Source organism: Andrographis paniculata, unplaced genomic scaffold, assembly GCF_009805555.1.
Source record: "Andrographis paniculata isolate CXL003 unplaced genomic scaffold, ASM980555v1 Contig57END, whole genome shotgun sequence".
Taxonomy (NCBI): Eukaryota; Viridiplantae; Streptophyta; class Magnoliopsida; order Lamiales; family Acanthaceae; genus Andrographis; species Andrographis paniculata.
Genome location: NW_026137592.1, coordinates 5291994 through 5301760, shown reverse-complemented (window position 1 = coordinate 5301760; position 9767 = coordinate 5291994). Strand labels below are relative to the sequence as shown.

General features: G+C 32.0%; 1 long non-coding RNA gene across 1 annotated transcript; it reads right to left on the bottom strand.

Annotated features, from left to right (window-relative positions):
• Positions 1 to 8831: 8831 nt before the first annotated feature.
• LOC127257545 (uncharacterized) lies at positions 8832 to 9462 on the bottom strand. The gene is made up of 3 exons (XR_007840006.1): positions 9367 to 9462; positions 9220 to 9272; positions 8832 to 8988 (listed from the first exon to the last, which is right to left on the bottom strand). It is a non-coding gene; the product is annotated as an uncharacterized LOC127257545 (long non-coding RNA).
• Between the last annotated feature and the right edge of the window lie 305 nt (positions 9463 to 9767).

Sequence of the window (9767 nt, the reverse complement as noted above, 5' to 3'; positions counted from 1 at the left end):
TTGCTCCTTAATCCGATCAACAATTGTTTTTGACTCCTTGGGAACAACACCAAGCATTCGTAAAACCACTAGAGACTCCCCAGGTGAATCTTATTCAACTTTCTCTTCGGTCTCTTGGATTGTTTCAACCTCATGTTCCCAATCTTCGCCCTCATCATCCGACAAAACTATATAGTCCCTATTGTCACAAAGCACAACAGTTCGCACATTAGGGCATGCATGGCATAATGAAGTTTCGTTTAGCACTTAAAGCATGTGACATCCTTTTCTTTTTCTGGTGAACCATCCTTGCTGACTTTCCTTTGTTCATCACGCTTAACCACCTTAAGCGGCTCATTCTTGGTCGTATGTTTATTATCTCCTTTGTGCCATGATTTGGCCAGTCCTATATTGTCCCCAAACCTATTGAAAAAAAATAAGAAAAAAAATAAAGATAAAATTACTCATAACTCCCCTGTGGTTTGGAAATTCAGTATAAAATCACTGTGTACTTTAAAAATTGCATGACATCCTCTTATACTTTAAAAAACGTTGTATGAAACCCCACCACCATGAGAACTCCCTTGTGTGATGAGAAGATGGTTTCCTATCTGTATGTTTTGCATGACGGAGGGGTTTCATGCAATAATTTTGAAAGTATAAGGGGGTGCTATGCAATTTTTTAAAGTAAAGAGGGGATTTACATTGAGTTTTAAAACAACAGTGGGTCTTCATGCAATACTTTTAAAGTATAAGGGGACGTCATGCAATTTTTAAAGTAAATGGGAGATTTACACTGAGTTTCGAAACTACAGGGAGTTATGTGCAATTTTGCCAGAAAAAAAAGGTAGTTCATAAATAAAAACTTGAAAAAAAAAAAGTAAAAAAATTGGTTTGAAAATATGTTTGTTTCCTATTCTATATAATATTAATATATTTCTATATATTCTTATCCATTTTTCCTTTTTTCCACCATTTTCTTCTTAATTTTTTCTTATTTAATATTTTTGTATTCCTTCTTATCATTTTCCACCTCTTTCCATATTTTTCTCTTAATTTCCTATTTTAAGATCTTCATATTCATTCTTTTCGTATTTGTGTTTGGAATTAATGCACGTGTTTGGTATGCATTGATTATTGGCAGCGAATAGAAAATCATTTCTAAAACTTCTATAATTGTAGGGTTGCCTAAAATCAACTAAAATCAAAGCGGATGCAAGGTAATCCATTTAAACCTTCTCTAATCATAGGGTTGCCTAAAGCGCCGCTTCCACAACATATCAACAAACGCAAAGATGTAGCGGGAGTTGATTTGATGCACCCTAAGCCGCCAACAAAGAGCCAAAAGAATACCACCCGTAGCCGAGATGTGTTATGTTTCAAATACCAAGGCCGAGGATATTTTTCGAATCAATGTCCAAACAAGTGTACTATTGTTCTTACGACCTCCGGTGAGTACGAATCAGAATCAAAAAATGAAGAGGTCAATGAGGAGAATTTCTATGACCAAGAAGCTGGAGAATCTATACCGGAGTCCAATTTGACATTAGTCACTCTCCGAGCTCTTAGCACTCTTCCAAAGGAGGTTGAAGATACCGAACAACGCAAATATTTATTCTATGGAAGGTGTAAGATCGCGACTAAGGTATGTAGTCTTATCATTGACGGTTGTAGTTGTACTTATGTCATTAGTGACCTCGTAGTGAAAATATTTTATTTAAGAATGAATTTGCACCCGAGGCCTTACAAACTATAGTGGCTCAATAATTGTGGGGAAATCAACGTCACCAAACAAGTGTTGGTGGGAATTGAGCTACAAGGCTACAAGGATGAGGTAAAATGCGATGTAGTTCCAATGCAAGCATGCCATATTTTTCTTGGGAGGCCATGGAAATTTGACAAAGAAGTTGTACGTGATGGCCGTCGTAATCGATATACTTCCACACATGTCGAACGGACCATAGTTCTAAAGCCGTTGAGTCCTTGAGAAGTAAATGAAGATCAAAAATACTTGCACGAGAAGTTTGCCGCCAAAGCAAGAGAGAAAAGAAACCAAAAGAAAGACAACAAGATGGTGAACTATGTTGTTGAATCAACTTGATATGAGGAGTCCAATTTAAAGTCCTCCTTAGAATCACCAGCAACAAAAGGCAATCCGCATGCAAGTGCATTTACTCTCTCACATAGTCTAATTAACCCACAACCTCTCAAATCTTCATTATTACCAATAAATGCATCTACCCATAGCCATTCTAAATACTCTACCATTTTACTAAAAAAATCAAACACTACTGTAGTGATTCAGGGTGAAACCAGCTGGAATCCTAAACATGAGAGTGAGAGGTTTAATCTTTTTATGTGTAGGAAGGAAGCTTTACGCTTAGACCATTGAAATCATTGTTTGCTATTACTTTCTAAACGTAGTTATTTTTCCATGAATTACTCTAACAAATTTCCATCTAGTTTTGCTAAGTTATTGCAAGCGTATGATGATATTTTTCCTGATGAAGTACCCCATGGTTTTCCACCCACTCGTGGAATTGAGCACCAAATTGATTTTGTCCCGGGAGCATCAATTCCTAATCGGCCAGCCTATCAACGCAACCAGGATGAGGTCAAAGAAATACGAATGCAGGTGGAGGATGTACTGAGCAAAGGTTTGATTCATGAAAGCCTAAGTCCTTGTGTTGTACGTGTTGTCATGGACCGAATTGATCAACTTCACAAGACACGGAATAAACTACTAAGCGAAACTAGTTAATAAAGCAAGAAGAAAGAACAAACTAGAAAACGAAACTAATTATGCAAGAAAAAGGAACTTAATAAGTAAATGGAACGAATAAAGCGAGAGAAAGGATAATCTAAAGAGAAAGTAAACCTAAGTAAGTACTAACGTAAGCACGACCCAATACCCTTCTAGCATCGAACTATCCTCTACGAAGGCACGACCTCGGTCGACACTTTGGAGAGCTCTTCCACCTTCCCCAAATGCTACGAACTTGAGGCTTTATACTCAAACCCGAATTTTGAAACTAATATGAAGCATGGAAGAATTGCATTTCATGAAATATTATACTAAAAGATAAAGTATTGCTATCAAGCACAACCTTCCATTAAATGAAATGATCATAAATGATCAAATATTCATTAAAATATAATTTGTTTGGTCTTGTTTTTTAAACATAAATTTAGATGAATTAACTAGTATTAATTTTTTTTTAAAAAAAGATGATTCCAACCAAAAACATAATCCTTCTGTCCCACTTACCATGTCCACATTGCCGTTTATGTCCGTCTCATATCCCATGTCACTTTCCTTTTTTGGAAAATGATTATACACTTTAATCTCATTTTAAATTTTTTAATTTAATTTTTTAATTAAACTAATTAGTTATCTTAATTTTAATCTATAATTATTTATATTATAGAATAATTATTTTCACAATACATTCTTAATTATCTACTAATTATACTTATCCTAAATTCTCGTGTCTACAGTGATCCAGGCATCCAACATGAGACGGAGAGAGTATTTTAGTAGCATGTAAAAAAAAAAAAAAAATCATTGAAGTTAGTAATTAACACTGGCTTATTCCAATTTCCTAACTTTATTTGAATGTTGTATTTCTTGAAAAAAAAAAAAAAAAATCTATCCGTGTTCCAAGATAATTGATCTCTTTCATTAGAATGTTGTATTTAAGGTAATAATATTTAATTAGTTAATAATATTGAGTTATGATATTACTTTATTATTTTTTATATATTTAATATTATTGATAATTTTAAAATAAATTTAATAGATATGATAAAAAATTAGAATATATATTTTAATAATTATATCGCAAAAAAGTATATCAATATGGAATCATTTTTTGTAGAGAATTTGTTTTGATAATACAAGTACATAAAAAATACTTTTATTTATTTATAGTTAACATAAACTAATTTTATAAAAGAGGTAAAGTTATAAATATAATAAAAATAATTTTTTTTTTTGAAGAGATGGATAAAAATAAATGAGTTTTGAGTGAATGATATACGAACACTACCAGAAATTTAGAAATGGGCCTTGAAAAAAAGCCTCGGAATCAATTCCAAAGCAATTAAAAATTAATATAAATAATATTAAATATCTTTTATTCTAATAACTTCAGAAATTCCGAGACCATTTTTTATATAATATTATTTAATTTAAAAGACACAGAATGTCCGAGGCTGTTCCATGACTATTGCTATTAGGTTCGGAATTTTCTGAGTCCCTTATAAATGATCTCGGAATGTTCGAAGTTTTATTATATATGTTACTCTCTCAGTCCGCCAAAATTATAGTCATTTCCATTGTAAATTACAAAGGAAATGAATATAATTTTGACGGATAGAAAGAGTATTTTTTTTTAATTAAAAAAATTGTCTCAAAAATTTCTTAGACAATTTATTATATGTATTATTTATATTTAATTAATGAAATAGTTTTGAAAATTTCGAAGCTTTATTATCTATATTATTTTTTAATTAAGAAAATTATCCTCGAATTTCTGAGATAATTTAGTAAATATTATTTATATTTAACTAATGAGATACTTTTGAAAATTCAGAAACTTTATAATACTCACTCCGTCCCACTTCAATTGTCTTCACTTCTTTTTTTATCCGTCCCACTTTAATTGGCACGTTTCTATTTTTGATAAAGTTTACTAAATCTATATATACTTAACAAATATAAATCATCTTAATTAACTTTATAATATATAACATCACATATCACGTAGACCACTCAAAACCCCTTTATTTATATTTCTTTCCTCAAATAAACAAATATTTTTATTACATTTTGTTGAGATATAATATTTATAATATTTAAACACATATTTCAAATATTCTTAATATATATTAATTCTTAAAACTATTAAGAATACTACTTATATAATAATAGAAATAAAATAATATCATAACTCACTATTATTAACTAATTAAATAAATATCGTGCTAAAACTAAAATGAGCCAACTCTAATGGGATGGAGGAAGTATATATTATTTTTTAATTAAGAAAATTATCTCAGAATTTTCGAGACAATTTGTAATATATATTCCATATTATTTATATTTAATCAATGAAATAATCTCGAAATTTTTGAAACTTTATTATATATATTATTTTATTAATTAACAAAATTATTTCAGAATTTTCGAGACAATTTATTATAATTTTATTTATATGTAATTAATAAAATAGTCTCGAAAATTTCAAAATTTTATTATATATATTATTTTTTTAATTAAGAAAAATATCTCGGAATTTTCAAAACAATTTATTATATATATTATTTATATTTATTTAATTAAATGATCTTAAAATTTTTTATACTTTCTTAAATATATTATTTTATTTAATGAAATAGGTTCAAAAATTTTCCGAGTCCATTAAATAATTCAAAATTTCCACCACTTTACTCTCTTTTAAATATAAATATACTACTAATAAAATATATACCATAAATAAATATATACCACCGCCCTGCTCAATCCCCTCCCCATACTCACTTCCCTATCTTTCTTCTTCCTCTCATCTTCTTCGTCTCCCCTTCCCTATCTTTCTTCTTCTCCTTCTTCCTCCACTGCGTTGCATTTCTCGCGAAGATAAAGTCTTCTGCTGTCGCTGCCTGAAATCTTTGGTGAGCTTTTTTTTCTTTTATTTTCCTCCACCGCCTTCGCCGCCGTGGCCAGCTGGAATTTTCGGTGAGTCTTTTTTTTTCTCTTTTATTTTTTTTTACAATCGTTGCCTTTGTTTCCGTCCTCAGCTTCTTACGCCGGCGGTCGCCGGTTACCGTCGCCGGCATTGCAGTTTCAGAATTATGGTAGTGGTGGCGGCAAAAAGAAGTGGCGGCAACTCTTTCTTGTTCATTGGTAGTGGCAGCGGTAGAGGCGGCAGCTTCTTCTTCTCCAACGGCATTGGCGGCGGCAGCTCCTCCTACATCTCCGGAGGTGGCGGCAGCAGCTCCTCGTCAGTCCTCATCTTCTTCTCTGGTAATTTTTTCTTTTCCAGCCATGGGGGCAGCAGCGGCAACTGGTTGATTAGATATTTATTTTTTTAATAAACATTTAATAATTCCTTCAGAAATCCCGAGGCAAAAAATAAAAAGTACCCCACGCGCCCTTTGTTGGCTGCAATTTTTTGGAATGGGTTTCGAAAATTTTGAACCTATTTATTCCACTCAAATGGCAACGAGTTTAATCTTCGGGCAACTCTCTGAGAGAAATTTTGAGACTTAAAAATATTTACGGATCTATTTTAAATTTCGAGGCTAATTTGTTTAGACTTATGTTTTTTTTCTGGTAGTTGATGTATGGTGTTATTTATTATGTAGTTAGTTAAGTTGATTTATATTTGTTAAGTATGTTTTGATTTAGTAAATTTTATTCGCAATAGAAAGTTATCAATTGTTATGGGACAAAAAAAATAAAAAAAGTATCAATTGTTATGAGATTGATAATTTTTATGAGACTGATTGAGTGTAAGTTAAAGTCAATGTGTGAACTTGGGCTTTCCTCATTAGTGCTCGTTTGGTAAGCTCATCTAAGTTTAGAGATTTATGGTGTGCCTTTTATCGCAATGACTACTTGATCTACTAATGTCATGCGTCATATCTCATCGTCTGTTGTAAAATTGACCTCTGTAATAGTGTTTTCGGGTGATAACCAATTCCAAACAAGTGTCCTCTTCGAAAGGCCTCTATTCTGGCCAAGCCTCTCGAACACGGTTCTTCGAGGTGCCTTCCAGGGCTAATGAAGCTATCGATTCCAATAAACGTGTTATCAGACTTGTAAACTCAGTGGAGATTGGGTCCGGCTAGTCCCTAGGTCCTCCATGAATTGCATTCTAATAGGGATGCCAAGTTTGCAAATACAAAGTCGGGGGAACAAGCAAAAAGAGTTAGGGTTAGATAGGCAGTCGAAAAAGGGGCCTCATTAACAACTAACAACATAAAAGAGAGGGAAGAAGAGGAACTGGTTCCAACGAATCGGAAAGTGGAGAAATATTATAGAGCTAAGGAGCTAATGAACTTATTTATTGAATTGGTGTATCGTATGATATTCTGTTGTTTATTCCTGAAATGTGGGTTGATGTAGTTGATTTTCCACATCACAACATCGTCTGCTCGTATATACTACAACCTCCGTCCGACTATAAGGGTCCATTTACTTATTACATGAAAACGTAATACAAAAAAAGGAAAAAAAGGAAAAAAATACTTCTATTAGTGTTTTATAATACTATTACAATGACATTTGTGCAAAACCTTATGCAAATATAAGAATATTTTAATATTAAGTACAATGACGCAAAAGGTAAATGATACACTTAGAGCCGGACAGAGTGAGTTTTAGAAATGAGGTCATTTGTAGCGGGCAAAAACAGATACAAATACTCCTTTTTTGACACAAAAAGTCTTTTGTGTCGAATTTGTAAGTAACTTTGACCATTACAAAAACTCGAATAATAAAATGTTTTTCTAACGGCACTATCCGTAACAAAAGGTTGATAGTCAACGCCTCTATTACACACGTGCTAAATTTATTTGTAATGGTTCAAAGCATTTTTTGTAACGAAACGATCCATTACAAAAAAACAAATATAATTGTCCTTCTTCGTTATAATAATCTTTTGTTACGAAAATTGTCGTTACAAATACTTCAAACTTGTTTTAAAAAAATTATTACGAAATTTGGCTGTAACAACAATACTATTATAATTTTCTACTTACTGTAACAAAACTTTTTGAAACAACCCAAAAAATTGACAAAAATAGTAGTATTTGTTACAAAATTACTTTCATAAAATCTTGTTTTTATAATAAATACAAAAACATACAAAATCACGCTGATTCTGACATTTTTTAAGACTTCAAAAACATAAGTATAATGTTGTTGTCCAACAAGCATGTTAACACATATCCAAAATTCCTAACATCCAAAATATCCATAATTCAGACTATCCAACATCTAAATAAAATAAAAATAAATATAAGTAGGAATTAAAACAAACATGGTTGTTGTTTCAACAATTTTCCAAAAGGCACTCAGAGGTGGTGAATCAACTACAATAAAAAGTGAACTTGTTTATTTATATCGTTATCCAATGAATTAAATTAATTATCAGGAAAAAATAATTTGAAGAACAAAGTACGCACAACTTTAGAAGTCAGTCGATGGACTCGATATTAACTACCTCACTGAGGGTGCTTGCACCATCATTCGTGGAAAGATTAAAGGGGTGTCTGGGACAATAGCAGATGTGACAAACACTTTCACGAGTGCGGGGTTATCATCTAAATATACGAATCACAAATACTTATTATATATAGAGAAATAATTGAAAATATCACGCAAAAATTAACAAATAAACAAAAATAATGAATTTAAAGATCAATAATGACTCATACGAAATGACACATGATGAAAGTGTTCCCTAAATGTTGCAAAATCCAAAAAATATCCTATGCGTAACCCAAAAACAACACCCTAGATAACTTCAGTATACAAAGCTTCAAACGATAGGGATATTTCTATAGCACAATTTTTTTTGTACTGTGTACTAAATAGGCATAACACATAACAAGAGTAACATTGGTAAAATCGAACTATACTCAACTCTAATGTCAAGTATCTACACAATGTCAACATAAATATCCACTAAGAGTAAATTTCAAACGGGAGAACCATATAAACAACAAATCAACAACAATAACAAACTCCTTGAAAACCATACATCAAGAATAAATAAGAGTTTTTAAATATTTGATCAACAACAATTATGAATGTGCCCACAAACCAACTCGGTCATAGTAGCAAGTAATCACAATTAAGGAAAGGACAAAAAGGTCACCCCTATTAGGAGACACTCAAAAACTGGTTGACACTCAATAACTCACAGAAAATTCAGTGAGTTTGTGGCACGGTTGGAAAGTTGGTGTAACGTAGATTGTCCCTCACAGTCGATTCTTGCGCACCTTTCCAAAGGATAGAATTGTGAGAGGATAGAATTCATAGAAAATAAGAAGAATATATAGCTACAAAGGTTCAAGGTTCAAGGTTTAGAATTTATAGAATTTGATATTCAAGGTTAAGGTATAGAAAATAAGTAGAATATATTAGAAGAATAGTTTAATACCCTCCAAAAGTTCAAAGTTTCTAAATAGCTACAAATTTGATATTCAATAGAAAATAAGAAGAAATCATACCCATCCAGGACAAGCTTCAGGTGGTGCACAAGATTCAACAAGTGACCTGTAACCTCCAAAATAAACAAACAAATAGGTATTAAGAATAGATTAAATATAACTTTGAGATACATAAAAGCACATGATAGCTATGAATTTATATGCAACCTGTACACGAAAAATCAATCCAATGAGAGTTTGGATAGCAGCACACACTTCTACAGAAGCATCCACTTTGAAAACTCATATGACCGCAGGAAGAAGTAGATGCATATGCTCGTCCAAAGCCCCTAAAGAATAGCGTCAAATATTTCAAGTCACATGTTAGCACTCAAAGAATCAAATGCAGCGCGTTTGCCCAATAGCCAGAAGGCTCCTGTTTATTTCCTCAAAATTAATATTCCTCCCCAACGATGTATTCACCACACACTTAAACAATGATTAACCCTAAGCCTAACACTTAGGCCCCAAACTAATAAAACAAGGCAATAACAATTAATACAATAATAAGGATATATAACTAAACCAATGCCGGCTCAGCCCTCTTGTCGTGACGCCATCGGCTGTAG